Genomic DNA, 14,657 nt, shown 5'->3' with positions numbered 1-14,657 from the left:
TGAGTTGCCATAATTTTAGTGAAACAGCCAAACTAGAAAAAAAACTGGGCAAACTAGAAGAGTTAGAAATTACATCTTCCATTAGGCTTTTTGTCCTAACTTTCTGCACCCCTGAGGCTATTTTTCTTTGGTTATAATGTCTGTGCATGGTGCTGTTCTTGACTTTCTTTCAAAAATATGCAGTTGTATTGTACATATGTTCTCTGCTGAATATTGCTTTCTTTACTGATTGATAGCTTGCAAATATGTAATATTAGAGATGTCCCGAATAGTTAGCTGGCGAATAGTTCCTGGCGAACATAGCTTGTTTGCGTTCGCCACGGCGGGCGAACATATGCGATGTTCGGTCCGCCCCCTATTCGTCATCATTGAGTAAACTTTGACCCTGTACCTCACAGTCAGCAGACACATTCCAGCCAATCAGCAGCAGACCGTCCCTCCCAGACCCTCCCACCTCCCTCCCAGCATCCATTTTAGATTCATTCGGAAGCTGCATTCTTAGTGAGAGGAGGGACAGTGTAGCTGCTGCTGATTTAATAGGGAAATCGATAGCTAGGCTAGTGTATTCAGTGTCCACTACAGTCCTGAAGGACTCATCTGATCTCTGCTGTAAGGACAGCACCCCAAAAAGCCCTTTTTAGGGCTAGAACATGTCTGCTTTTTTTCCCCTGCGTAATCTAATTGCAGTTGCCTGCCTGCCAGAGTGTGTGCCAGGCTCACAGCGTATACTGTGCCCACTTGCCCAGTGCCACAACTCATATCTGGGGTCACAACAGCTTGCATTTAAGAAAAAACTAACTTTTTTGACTGTAATATAATAGCAGTCAGTTTTGTTCACACGTGTGCGTTTCAGGGCCTGCCAGGGTACAGTGTCACACCAGTGCAACTCATATCTGGTGTAACCGTAGTGTACATTAAAAAGAAAACTAGAAATTTGACTGCGAAATAATAGCAGTCAGTTTCCTTCACGCGTGTGCGTTTCAGGGCCTGCCAGGGCACAGTGTCACACCAGTGCAACTCATATCTGGTGTAACAGTAGTGTACATTTAAAAATAAAAATAAAATTTTGACTGTAATAGATTGAATAGCAGTTAGTTGTCTGCAAGTGTGTGTGTCAGGCCTACAGCGTCTACTCTGCCAACTTCTGCCAGTGCACAGTGCCACTCATATCTGTTGTTACAGTAGCTTGCATGCATAGTACCACTAATCGAAAAAAAAAATGACAGGCAGAGGCAGGCCACCCCGCAGGGGCCGTCGTGGTCATGGTGCTGTGATTCCCTTTGGCCCTAGAATAATGCCCAGTGTTCAGAGGCCACGTACCCTGAACTCGAAAAGTTCTAAGGACATAGTTGACTGGCTAACACAGGACACCAAATCTTCTACAGCTTCCGCTCGGAACCTTGACGCACCATCCTCCTCCAGCTTAGCTTCAGGCACTTCAGGCACCTCTCAAGTTACCACTCGCCCACCTGCCGCCACCACCAACACTAGCACCACAGCCGCTTCACTTGATCTGTCAGAGGAGTTATTTACACATGAGATGGAAGAAATGAGTGATGGGCAACCATTATTGCCAGAGGATGTAGATAACAGGGATATGTCTCAGTCAGCAGTATTACACACATGGACGTAGGGTGTGATGATGATGATGTTGTACCCGCTGCTGCTTCCTTTGCTGAGTTGTCAGATACAAGTGAAGCGGTTGATGATGACGATGCGTCCATGGATGTCACGTGGGTGCTCACTAGAAGAGAAGAAGAACAGGGGGAAAGTTCAGATGGGGAGACAGAGAGGAGGAGGAGACGAGATGGAAGCAGGGGGAGGTCATCGCAAGGAGCTAGTGGCAAAGTCAGACAGCATGCATCGGCACCCGGGGTCAGCCAGACAGCACGCCAATCAATGCATGCTGTTGCCACCACCAGAATGCCGTCATTGCAGAGCTCAGCAGTGTGGAATTTTTTTTTGTGTGTCTGCCTCTGACAACAGCGATGCCATTTGCAACCTGTGCCAAAAGAAACTGAGTCATGGGAAGTCGAACACGCACCTAGGTACAACTGCTTTGCGAAGGCACATGATCGCACATCACAAACACCTATGGGATCAACACATGAGTACAAGCAGCACACAAACTCAAAGCCGCCATCCTCCTCCTGGTCCAGCATCTTCAGCCACGTCAACCACTGCTGTCCTCCTTGCTCCCTCTCAACCATCTGCCACTCCGTCTCTCGCCTTGAGCAGTTCCTGCTCATCTGCCCACAGTCAGGTGTCTGTCAAGGACATGTTTGAGCGTATGAAGCCAAGGTCACAAAGTCACCCCCTTGCCCGGCATCTGACAGCTGGCTTGTCTGAACTCTTAGCCCGCCAGCTTTTACCATACAAGCTGGTGGAGACTGAGGCGTTCCAAAAATGTTTAGCTATTGGGACACCGCAGTGGAAGGTACCCGGCAAAAATTTATTTGCACAAAAGGCAATCCCCAACCTGTAATGGATTGTGCAAAAGGAAGTAATGGCATGTCTGGCACACAGTGTTCGGGCAAGGGTCCATCTGACCACTGATACCTGGTCTGCAAAGCATGGTCAGGGCAGGTATATCACCTACACTGCGCATTGGGTAAACCTACTGACGGCTGCCAAGCATGGAATGCGTGGCTCTGCAGAGGAGTTGGTGACACCGCCACAACTTGCAGGCAGGCCTGCTGCCACCTCCTCTACTCCTCCTACTCCATCCTCTTCCATAACCTCCTCGGCTTAGTCCTCTTCTGCTGCTGCCTCTTGCTCCACATCAACGGCACCCCCCCCAGCTCCCCAGGTACTATTCCACATCCCGGATATGGCAGTGTCACGCCGTCTTGGGGTTGACTTGCCTGAAAGCAGAGAGTCACACCGGACCAGCACTCCTGTCCACCCTGAACGCACAGGTGGATCAGTGGCTGACTCCGCACCAACTGGAGATCGGCAAAGTGGTTTGTGACAACGGAAGAAATTTGTTGGCGGCATTGAATTTGGGCAAGTTGACACATGTGCCGTGCATGGCACATGTGTGTAATTTGATCGTACAACGCTTTGTGCATAAGTACCCAGGCTTACAGGACGTCCTGAAGCAGGCCAGGAAGGTGTATAGCCATTTCAGGCGTTCCTACATGGCCATGGCACACTTTTCAGATATCCAGCGGCGAAACAACATGCCAGTGAGGCGCTTTATTTGCGACAGCCCGACACGTTGGAATTCAACACTCCTAATGTTCGACCGCCTGCTCCAACAAGAAAAAGCCGTTAACGTTACTGGATGCTCATGCGCAATGCCTGTAGGCTCATGCGTCCTTTTGAGGAGGTGACAAACCTAGTCAGTCGCACCGAAGGCACCATCAGCGACATCATACCATTTGTTTTCTTCCTGGAGCGTGCCCTGCGAAGAGTGCTGGATCAGGCCATAGATGAGCGTGAAGAGGAAGAGTTGTGGTCACCATCACCACCAGAAACAGCCTTATCAGCATTGCTTGCTGGACCTGTGGCAACGCTGGAAGAGGATTGTGAGGAAGAGGAGTCAGAGGAGGAATGTGGCTTTGAGGAGGAGGAGGAAGACCAACCACAACAGGCATCCCAGGGTGCTCGTTGTCACCTATCTGGTACCCATGGTGTTGTACATGGCTGGGGGGAAGAACATACCTTCAGTGAGATCACTGAGGACGAGGAACGGGACATTAGTAGCTCGGCATCCAACCTTGTGCAAATAGGGTCTTTCATGCTGTCGTGCCTGTTGAGGGACACTCGTATAAAAAGGCTGAAGGAGAACGACCTGGACTGAAGAGAAGTCGCCTAGGTAAAAAAAATCTAGATTACCTCACCTTTATTAAGATGAATGAGGGATGGATCCCGAAGGGACTGACAGTGGGCGATACATTCGACTAAAAAAGGCCTGATGAGGGGGACGTAACAGGGATTAAACTGATAAGAATAGTACTACTTAACACACCACTCCTATCTGGTGGCACATTAGATTGCACGCGCAGTGCCCCAAATTTGAAGTAGGAGGACCGACCAAGACTCTTTTTCCATCTCCCGGTTCCTAAAATCGATGCCATATTCACGTCCCCTGATAGGGGACGTAACAGGGATTAAACTGATAAGAATAGTACTACTTAACACACCACTCCTATTTGGTGGCACATTAGATTACACGCGCAGTGCCCCAAATTTGAAGTAGGAGGACCAACCAAGCATCTTTTTCCATCTCCCGGTTCCTAAAATCGATGCCATATACACGTCCCCTGATAGGGGACGTAACAGGGATTAAACTGATAGGAATAGTACTACTTACCATACCTTATAATAACGCAGAGAGAGGCAATGCAGAGAGAGGAGTCTGAAGAAGAGGAGTCAGAGGAGGAAGGTGGCTTTGAGGAGGTGGAAGACCAAACACAGCAGGCGTCCCAGGGGGCTTGTTGTCACCTTTCGGGGACCCTTGGTGTTTGACGTGGCTGGGTGGAGGAAGAGACCTTCCATGACATCAGTGAGGAAAAGGAACGGTACATGGCTAGCTTGGTATCCAACCTTGTGCAAATGGGGAGTTTCCGGTTGTGCAAATGGACTGTTTGCGGTTGTTTGCGGTGCGTTAAACGGGGAGTTTGGTCTGTCACTGTGAAGCGGGCGTAACCCTTACACTACCTGATCGATACAACATCATACCTGATGTTTTAAAGCATGTTATTCCAAACAATTTAGGAATGTTGGGTGATTTATGCCCTTTATGGATTAAAACCAGACTCTGCATCAACTATGTAATTTTCCATGGGAGTTTTGCCATGGATCCCCCTCCGGCATGCCACAGTCCAGGTGTTAGTCCCCTTGAAACAACTTTTCCATCACTATTGTGGCCAGAAAGAGTCCCTGTGGGTTTTAAAATTTGCCTGCCTATTGAAGTCTATGGCGGTCCTCCCGGTTCGCCTGTTCGCGAACATTTACGGAAATTCGCGTTCGCCGTTCGCTAATATCTATGATGTATCAATGTGCGTCAAAAATAAGGAATTACAAAAAAAAATCTGCCAGTCTTGTTGGATGATTTGTTTATGGGCAATATATTACAAATCAATGAATGAGATCCAAAGTCTTCATTAGAACTGACGGAAATCATGTTGTACCCCATGGATAGAGGGACAGTAACCACATTTCTATAGATTAGTGATGACATGGACTGTCTACTACAGTCAACTAAATGTATACAAACCAAATCAATCTGAATTTTTGCCTTTAGATCACTCAGACTATAGATATAAAATATGAATCTAAATCCAGCATTATCCCTCCAGCTCTTATTTGATACAATTATCATTATGTTAGGACACTTCATCTACAAGCACCACAGGAAGGCCTTTTTTAGGGCCTCAGCCCCCACAAGAAGGGGCAACAGGGGACACTTCAACTACAAGAACAGACAAACTATTGACCCGCAGTGAAGCAGCAAAGAAGGGATCCAGAAACAAGGGGAACTTAACCTCTCTAAACATATATTAACTGAGTATCAACCGAAAGCATTGAGCAAAGGTTTGAATTTTGTGCCAACAAATAGTACTGATAAGTTTAGCTGTTTAGCAAAAAATTATTCGCCATATTAACCTATCTGTTTTCTTTTCAGACCAACAACCCCAATTCAGCGGAGACCAACTACTACAAGATGATTACCCAACAGTGGGTGCACAAGGACTTTCAGGATCCTTGAAATATAATGTCAACGTGGAGGTCTGTAGACATAAAAGTGTTTTCTTTCCCCTAGTACCTAACAATTTAGTGCAAACTTTCACTAATGTGGTAAAATCTAGAATTGAGCAATTGCCCTGGCATGACCAAAAATTTAAGTATAATATTTCCATAAAAGAAAAAAAAGCCCTGAAAGAGCTGTCAGGAAACACTAGTTAGATAGTTATCAAGCCAGCTGATAAAGGCGACCTGATAGTAATACAAGATAGAAGTAGTTACCATACTGAGGTCATGAGACAGCTGCTTGATCGCACAAACTATAAAATTCTTAAAGGCAACCCTACGGCACATATTTCTAAAATTATAGTCACTGTCTTAGAAAGGGCAAGGGAAGATGCACTTATCTCCCAATCACAATACTCATTTCTGTTGAATAAATTTCCGGTCACACCAGTGTTTTATACATTACCTAAAGTACACAAGGATGCCACTAACCCACCAGGGCGTCCGATTTTTGCAGGCACTGACTCCATCTTTCAGCCACTGGCTGTTTACGTGGACCAGTTCCTCCAACCGTTGCTAAATCCTACATACAGGACACCAAAGACTTCTTAATCAAAATCCATAATCTGAAAACAGAACCCACTGATTTATTGGTTACACTGGATGTTTCCAATTTATGTACGTCCATTCCGCATTAGGAAGGGTTACTTGCAGTGCAGAATAGACTGTCATTAGTGCTTCATGACCAGAGACTCTGTACCTTTGTCACTACCCTGTTGGAAATCATCTTAAAAAATAAATGTTTTCAATACATGTCTATCTATTATGAACAGATCAAAGGCATTGCAATGGGTGCAAATATGGCACCATCATATGCAAATATCTTTATGGCAGAATTTGAGGACAAGTTTTTGTACCCCCATATTGGCTTTAAAAAGTCTCCTGTGACATGGTTGAGGTACATAGATGACTGCTTCATGGTCTGGAGGGGTTCCATGCCAGACCTGGATGCTTTCGTGAAGTACACCAACCAGTGTCATCCTGAGATTACAGATATCAGTATACAAGCAGTGAGTTTTTTGGATGTGCTGGTTGGTAAGACTCTTGAAGGTCTGAGCACTGATTTATTTGTTAAACCTACTGACGCTAATAGCCTATTAGATGCCCGTAGCTTCCATCCCTCTAAACAACTTTGCTCTATCCCTTACAGCCAACTCCTCATAGTGCGGAGAATCGTCAGTGATGAAAGAATAGTGGATACACGTCTCAGATATATGACACAAAAATTTGTTGAGAAGGGTTATGATTCACGACTTCTTCAAAGTTCACGAGAGCAGGTACTAGCTATGAACAGAGAAGACTTGCTATTACCAACACCTAGGGCTAGATCCAAAAGAATCCTGTACGTAAGAACATGCTCGCCATTATCTTCCCAAATTCAAGACATTATATGTAAAAATTGGCATATCTTACAACCGTGTAGGCAGATTGGACATTTGTTCAAAGATCCACCTATATTTGCACATAAGAGAGGACACACTATACGAAATATGGTAGTTAAAGCAGATAATCTTGCTTCTAAAAAGCAGACATTTTTATCTAAGCCAGTATTTGGCACCTATCCTTGACTCTCATGTAATCATTGCAACGGGATCATTAAAGGGGAGTATTGTACACATCCCAGAACAGGTGAGCAGATAAGACTTAGAAACTTTTTTACTTGTCAGACTGATTTTGTAGTTTACTTTTTGAAGTGCCCATGTGGCTTAGGTTATGTGGGTAAAACTATTCATGCATTAAAAGACCGCATATCACAACACACAACTACCATCCGTAGCCTTACAGCTGCTATTCCTTCAGGGAAATGCGTCATAATGCCTCCCAACTCAGGTACCAAGTCTTGGAAAGGGTACCCCCCCCAACAAGAGGGGGCAATAGGGAGAAGATACTATTACAAAAGGAAGCTCGTTGGACGTACCTACTGGACACAGTGGCCCCTCATGGTCTTAATGAGAAACTTGAGTGGCACTGGTTCCTGTAGGTATGTAATAGTGCACCCACCGGTTGGCGAGTCTTATAAGTATTTCTGCCCTAGTTTCTGGGCTTTTTTTCTTTATCAATGGGGTTCTTCCCACTGACTCTGTCTCTTTAAGACCCTGTATTTCCATCAGTTATTTCCTTAGTTTATGGTCTCTTTTACTCCCCCATTTGTTTGGGTTTGTGTCTGTTCCCCTGTTAGTTTGCTGTGGGGAATTACATATATATATATTGTATTTAATCTGTATATATTTATACTACTATGTTTGTTTTCACCTAATTTTGTTTTGGATTCCTCCATATGCCTTTTATTATTCTAAGCATTATTTTTGTGTTTTCTTATTGCATTAGACTTTATTAAGTGTACTTGCATAGCAAGACCACTTAATGTTATCTCACATATATATATATTATTCTTATTCTTACTATAGCCAAATTTACCACCCTAACTCCTCCCACAGTTTTTACACTACATAGACAGAAATATACCGAAACGTGCGGATTGTTCCCGATTGAATTGCTATTACTTTGTGGAACGTTTCGCCGAATGGTTCACAGAATATCGTCGTTCTTGTGGCAAAATTGGTCCCATAGGAATGAATGGCAAAATGTAGGATGTATAGTTTTTAAAGTACGACCGTTTGAAGATGGCAACTGCCAAAATACTCTGACCTGTGCCAGAATGGATCAGCAAGTGATGTCATAGACAGGGCCTTTTATACACCTGCTAATGTTTTTATAAATGTATGTTTTAATGTAACTGTGAAGCACTTTGGGCAACAACGTTGCAATTAAATGTGCTATATAAATAAATAATAACAGTTACTCCTGCCACTCCAGTTGTAGACTACTGGTGGAGGCAAGAACACTTCACACAATTTCCCCAGAAATTGTAGCTTTTCTAGTTATTCTTATTTTATTAGTTTGTTTGGGCTTTTTGCTTGCCCATTTATGCATATTTTCATGTTGTTGTTATATTTGCTCTTATCTCTGGTGTATAGATCTCGATCACTGGCTGGCTGATTTCCCTTACAGCCAGGAGAACTGGCTACAGCATTTCCTGATATGTTTTGTTTACTGTTGCCTAGCAACATGGCATGCTGGGAAATCCGGCAAGATGGCGGCCGGACCCAGGAGGACTCCTATTCAGCACTGATTACAGATGGGGGTGGCTGTGGATGTTTGTTTATTGTATTTTCTGTATTTAACCCCTTAAGACCGGAGGGCGTACTATTACGTCCTTTTAAAAGCGGCTCTAAACGCCGCCGGACGTAATAGTACGCCCTCCGGTTTTTAGTAACTTACCCGGTCGCTGGCGGTCCCACGCCGGCGATCGCGGTTCGGGGGACTCCCAGGGAGCCCCCCGCGGCACGTCCGCCCTCCAGGAGCCCTCCCGGCCATGTGAGAGTGAGGTCCTTGCGAGGACCTCACAATCACATGGCCGGTATAGCTGCCTGCTGCATTGCCAGCAGGGGGACCAACTGTAATGACAGTTGGTCCCCCTGCTGGCTGAAAATCAAATAAAAATGTTTTAAAACAGTGTAAAAATAAATAAATTATATACTTAGATCATATATATATATTATATATATATGATCTAAGTATATATATACACATATACACACATACACATACACCGTCTAGGTGTATTTTAATATTAATATATATATAATTATATATATATATTAATATCAAATTACACGTAGACTGATACTGATTAAATATATATATAATTATTGTAATATATATATTTATAAATAATATAAAAAAATTAATATTTAAATACGTAAAAAAATTAAATAAAAAAAATAATTAAAAATAAAATATTAAAAAATATATAGATGTGTTTTATTTCGTTCTAACTGTATTCTGATATTAATATATATATATTTATATCAAAATACACTTATAACGAAATAATATATATATCTATATACATGGAGCAATGTTGTTTTTAATATGCATGCAGTTAGTACTGTAAATATGGTGTGTTAAAAGTAAAGCAGTATTTTGAGTTTGGGTTGGAAAGTTTAGTTCCAGCCGTTTTGGCGATTGGTCCCCATGGTAACCAAGTGTAAACGAAGGGCCCCAGCTATGACACACGCGCAGTAACGCGGACGTCATGACGCATGCGTAATGACGCACGATGACGTCATCAGGAAGCGACCGGCATTTTCGGCGCGAAAATGATCCGAGAAGCTTGGAGGGGAGGTCCAGACACAGGAGGGGTGAGTGTATTGATTGTTTAGAGTGGGTATATAAGAGAGAGTTATATGAATGTGGAATATGTCCTGATGAAAGTCTAGAATCGCTAGACTGAAACGTTGATATTTTACTTGGAATAATAAAAGTTACTTTTTAAGAAGAAGTCCTTGGAGTGCTGTCAATTCTACTTTCTATCTATATACATAAATATATACGTATATATCACTATATATATACCTATATATAAATAAAAATATAAAAAAAAAAAAAATATATATATATACGTATATATACACATATGTATATATATACATATATTAATTCTACACATATATTTATGTAATAATTTTACATAATTAGGTATCCTAATTAATTACAATTAGCGGGACCTGCCTGACCACCCATGCCGAAAGTATAGGGAATTTAATTTGCTAGCACTATATTTAACCCTATAACTTTCCAAGACACCATAAAACCTGTACATGGGGGATACTGTTTTACTCGGGAGACTTCGCTGAACACAAATATTAGTGTTTCAAAACAGTAAAATGTATTACAACCATGATATCGCCAGTAAAAGTGACGTTTTTTGCATTTTTCACGCACAAACAGCACTTACAGGGACGATATTATTGCTGCAATACTTTTTACTGTTTTGAAACACAAATATTTGTGTTCAGCGAAGTCTCCTGAGTACAACAGTACCCCTCATGTACAGGTTTTATGGTGTTTTCAAAAATTACAGCGTCAAATATAAGGCTTGTGTTTAATTTTTTTCACATTAAAATTCGCCAGATTGCTTACGTTGCCTTTATGACCCTATGGTAGCCCAAGAATGAAAATTACCCCTATGATGGCATACCATTTGCAATAGTAGACAACCAAAGGTATTGCAAATGGGGTATGTCCAGTCTTTTTTAGTAGCCACTTAGTCACAAACACTGGCCAAAATTGGCGTTTTTTGCATTTTTCACACACAAACAAATACAAACGCTAACTTTGGCCAGTGTTTGTGACCAAATGGCTACTAAAAAAGACTGGACATCGCTTATTTGCAATACCTTGGGTCGTCTACTATTGCAAATGGTATGCCATTATGGGTGTAAATTTATTTCCTGGGCTACTATACAGTCTCAAAGGCAACGTAACCAATCTGGCGAATTTCAATTTCAAATGTAACACGCTATATTTGACCCTGTAACTTCCCAAAACACCATAAAACCTGTACATAGGGGGTACTGTTTTACACGTGAGACTTTGCTGAATACAAATATGTGTATTTTATTGCAGTAAAAGCAAACAGTATTATGACATTGACAGTTAAAATGTCATGAAGAACGAAAAAAATCTAAAAAAATCTTATTTTCTCCCATTTTTTTCATATTAAATTATGTTTCATAGCTAAATATTTGATATTAAATTAAAGCCCTGTTTCCCCTGAATAAAATGATATATAATAAGGGGGGTGCATTTAATATGAAAGAGGTGAATTACGGTTGGACAGACATATAGCGCAAATGCCAGGTTTTGTTTACGTTTTGTTTCGTTCACAACTTGTACATTTGGCTGCGGTGTTAAGGGGTTAAAGGGAGAGTGTATCATATGGGGTTGAGGGACATGGTGCATTGAAAAGGGGTTGTACCCGAAACCTTTGTTTATTATTTTGTCCTCCAATATATTTTGGTAGCACTTTGTTTGTGCACATAGCAACATTTTGCGCAGCCTCTATTTGTTTGATTTGTATCATAATGTTTGATGTTTTCAGACACGAGCAGAGAGCTGAAGTTGAGAAAGTTGGACAGCTTTGTTTGAACTGCAATATTGTGTGATACACGTATGTAATGCTCACTTAAATATTTATGTCTGTGTTGGGTTATTATATTTTTCTTTTTAAATGTATTTTATTAAGAGTGCATTAACGGGGCGTGGGATATGTGTTTAGAACCTAATAATGATATTAACTTTCCTTTATTGCTTTACAAATTGCTTTGCACTCACATATAGTTTTTATATTTGTCAATTACATAGTGGCACCCTACAGCTTCGAGGAACACACTCTAACATTCTATCCAGACCTATCCAAAGCAACAATGGACTGGTGCAGGTCCTTCAGACCGTTAATGGTGGAGCTTACAAGCCACAATCTATCGTATAAATGGGGTACCCCGAGGTGTATACCTTTGTAAATACCTTCTTCCTCACTGCTAAAATACACCCCCACCAAAGCTCACATCCAGAGCTGCTGTCATAAAATACATCCTATAGCCATACTTCCTCCCACATTGCACAAATACATCCCCAAGTTCACACCTTCTGTCATGGTGTCATACTTACTGCCATGCTACCCAAATACACCGTACATTCACAACTGCCACACTACAAATACTAACCACTTGAGTATTTCATTTATATTAGAATTTTAATATAATTGTATTTTATTTTTGTGTATTATGTAATTAGCAAAGCACGCATACAGAGGAAAGAATAAAACAATATTGCATGAGATTAACAATACAGTTTAAAAATACGCAGTAAGCAACATTAAGGTATATAAATTGTATCTGCAATGATGATTCTTAATTATGAGTGAACAAACTGGGGCGGGAATGAAAGCAGGCAACAGGGGGGAAAGTGAAGAGAAGGTGAAGTTGCGTCCTGAACATAAGCCCACAAGTAATGACTGTGTCGAAAAATGCTGTATAAAATCATCAACACTAAATCACATAATGATTGACTACAATTATGTATTTTGCAAATCAACACTTTGATATGTTTTCTAAAACTTTTCCGTGAGGTGGATGCAACATGGGAGTATACAAGCCATTATCAAATTAATGACAGTACATCCTCAAGTCAATTTATTTTTTATTTATTATTGCCATTTATATAGCGCCAACAGATTCCGTAGCGCTTTACAATATTATGATAACAGTTCAGTATCAATAAAACATTTACTCAACAATTCAATGTTGATATAACATTAACACCACAAGATGAGAGCACAGCCATTGGACCTCAGTATGCTGAAGTCAGCTATTCCAAAAAATGCTCTGGCATTTTACTATGCTTTTGTGTATGTATCCTGCCACAAGTCTAAAGCAATTCTCCAGAAAGTACCCCCTACCAGAAGGGATCTAGCAGTCGTTTCATAAGCTTTATTTTAACAAATCAGTTGTATGAGATCTTACTTTGTAGTAACGTATGTGGATGCACAGTGGCATGCCTACAGCGGTGAAGTCGCAATAAGGATGTGAAAAATAAAATATCTAATAGATGTAGGGTACTGGTTGGGAAAAGTTTGGCTAGTATTTTGACATTTATATTGAGCAACAGCATTGGCCAACATTTGGGGTATTTAGTCAGTGGTTTGCCAGGCTTAGGTAGAGACATTTGCAGTCAGAAGTTCGCAAGGTGACTTATTTTACATGCAAATTAATATAATTTCACTAATTGTAGGGAGAGGATGGAAGAGAATTGCATATAATAGAGGTTTGTGACCCCACCAGGTCTTTCTTGGAGGGTAGTTGTTAAATACATTTTTTCTACCTCTTCCGTCTCATAATCAAGGAGTTGTTTATGGGCAGTTGACAGTCTGCGCATGTTAACTATTGAGAGGAAAGTGTTGATATCGGCTACCGATGATTGGTGTAAACCATTATTCCTCTTGAGAATATATAATTCAAATTTAGCGAATTAATTACAGAAGTCTTGTGGTTTTATAATCTTAGAGAATGTGGTGTCTGATATTGAGTAGGGTATTTTAGTATGCGCATTTCTGTCTCTTGGGTATGCTGCCAAGAATTGGCTGGTTTTATAACGTTGAGCATTATAGTTAGTTTTTTACATATGTAGTGTTGTAACTGTTTTAGAAAAGTTCATCAGTTTGCTTTGAATAGAGACATTTGCTCTACTGGATAGTCTGATGGAGAGAGAAAATGGGTTCTAGAGAAGAGATTGGTCCTTATAAAGAGTCTATTTTCACAGTTTTGTGTGCAAGCCATATAGAAGGTCATGTTACATCTGGTGTATCGTTAATCTGAAAATAATACTCTATATTTCTAGTGATATTTGTGGTAAATCCCTTGTGTAAATAGAGCATTATTAATGAATAAATTTTTAATAATTAGTTATTTTATTATTAAATATTAGGGAAATCTATATATTGTTGGGCTGACGAGCAGGGGAGTTATGTATATAAAAGTACTACGATAAAAAAAATTATAAATAAAAATACAAAGATTTATGTCTAGTGAATACCAAAGGCTAAATGGATCTAGCTCGGTTAATGAGGTTTCTAATCCAGAAAATTGTAGACCAATCAGGACTACTGAGTGCTGAAGGTTGTCGCTTGGGACTTTGTTGGCGTGGGATATTAACTTGTAGATGCATGAGTTGTGCGCACCACCCATGCTGGGGAAGGAAGCAGGTAATTTAAGAGCTACACTGTAAACAGTGAAAACAATGTACATACAAGGCAACCCTAAACATGGGTTTGTCATTGGTGAAATACACCAATATTTCAGTTAAATGGGAATATTTGCTTTTTCAAATTCTCCCTGCAGGCTTAATATGACAGCCTCCAGCAAGTGGAAAGTAGTGAATATGGAGCACTATGATAAACAGTGGGCCGTGACTTGTGGGGTTTCATGGTCCTGCTTAAGTGCTGTGAGAGCATGCCGGAAGAAGAGGGAAAGAAAAACACTGTGAGGCTCCTTCTC

Source organism: Pelobates fuscus, chromosome 4, assembly GCF_036172605.1.
Source record: "Pelobates fuscus isolate aPelFus1 chromosome 4, aPelFus1.pri, whole genome shotgun sequence".
Taxonomy (NCBI): Eukaryota; Metazoa; Chordata; class Amphibia; order Anura; family Pelobatidae; genus Pelobates; species Pelobates fuscus.
Note: the sequence above shows the minus strand (reverse complement) of the source record.